General features: G+C 53.4%; 1 protein-coding gene across 1 annotated transcript in view; it reads left to right on the top strand.

The window, feature by feature from the left end:
• The window catches only part of ambra1b (autophagy/beclin-1 regulator 1b), a gene marked incomplete at its 3' end in the record, with an annotated part of 29,074 nt that overhangs the window by 26,265 nt on the left and 1,281 nt on the right, over positions 1–1,528 (top strand). The window lies entirely within an intron of this gene.

The raw sequence follows: 1,528 nt of genomic DNA, 5'->3' as shown, positions 1-1,528 counted from the left end.
GCAGGACACTTCAGAGACATGTCCTCAGTAACAGCTGGAAGAGAGAGGGGGGGGGGCTACAAGGATCTGTTTGGGGTTTGGAGCAGGACACTTCAGAGACATGTCCTTAGTAACAGCTGGAAGAGAGAGGGGGGGGGCTACAAGGATCTGTTTGGGGTTTGGAGCAGGACACTTCAGAGACATGTCCTTAGTAACAGCTGGAAGAGAGGGGGGGGGGGCTACAAGGATCTGTTTGGGGTTTGGAGCAGGACACTTCAGAGACATGTCCTTAGTAACAGCTGGAAGAGAGAGGGGGGGGGGGCTACAAGGTTCTGTTTGGGGTTGGAGCAGGACACTTCAGAGACATGTCCTTAGTAACAGCTGGAAGAGAGAGGGGGGGGGGCTACAAGGATCTGTTTGGGGTTTGGAGCAGGACACTTCAGAGACATGTCCTTAGTAACAGCTGGAAGAGAGGGGGGGGGGGCTACAAGGATCTGTTTGGGGTTTGGAGCAGGACACTTCAGAGACATGTCCTTAGTAACAGCTGGAAGAGAGAGGGGGGGGGGCTACAAGGATCTGTTTGGGGTTTGGAGCAGGACACTACAGAGACATGTCCTTAGTAACAGCTGGAAGAGAGAGGGGGGGGGCTACAAGGATCTGTTTGGGGTTTGGAGCAGGACACTACAGAGACATGTCCTTAGTAACAGCTGGAAGAGAGAGGGGGGGGGGCTACAAGGATCTGTTTGGGGTTTGGAGCAGGACACTACAGAGACATGTCCTTAGTAACAGCTGGAAGAGAGGGGGGGGCTACAAGGATCTGTTTGGGGTTAGGAGCAGGACACTTCAGAGACATGTCCTTAGTAACAGCTGGAAGAGAGAGGGGGGCTACAAGGATCTGTTTGGGGTTTGGAGCAGGACACTTCAGAGACATGTCCTTAGTAACAGCTGGAAGAGAGGGAGGGGGGCTACAAGGATCTGTTTGGGGTTTGGAGCAGGACACTTCAGAGACATGTCCTTAGTAACAGCTGGAAGAGAGGGAGGGGGGCTACAAGGATCTGTTTGGGGTTTGGAGCAGGACACTTCAGAGACATGTCCTTAGTAACAGCTGGAAGAGAGGGAGGGGGGCTACAAGGATCTGTTTGGGGTTTGGAGCAGGACACTTCAGAGACATGTCCTTAGTAACAGCTGGAAGAGAGAGGGGGGGCTACAAGGATCTGTTTGGGGTTTGGAGCAGGACACTTCAGAGACATGTCCTTAGTAACAGCTGGAAGAGAGGGGGGGGGCTACAAGGATCTGTTTGGGGTTTGGAGCAGGACACTTCAGAGACATGTCCTTAGTAACAGCTGGAGGAGAGGGGGGGCTACAAGGATCTGTTTGGGGTTTGGAGCAGGACACTTCAGAGACATGTCCTTAGTAACAGCTGGAAGAGAGGGGGGGGGGCTAAAAGGATCTGTTTGGGGTTTGGAGCAGGACACTTCAGAGACATGTCCTTAGTAACAGCTGGAAGAGAGGGGGGGGGGGGCTACAAGGACCTGTTTGGGGTTTGGAG

This window comes from Notothenia rossii (genome assembly GCF_949606895.1).
Source record: "Notothenia rossii genome assembly, chromosome: 5".
Lineage (NCBI taxonomy): Eukaryota > Metazoa > Chordata > Actinopteri > Perciformes > Nototheniidae > Notothenia > Notothenia rossii.
The sequence above is the reverse complement of the archived record's forward strand: the minus strand, read 5'-3'. Positions and strand labels throughout refer to the sequence as shown.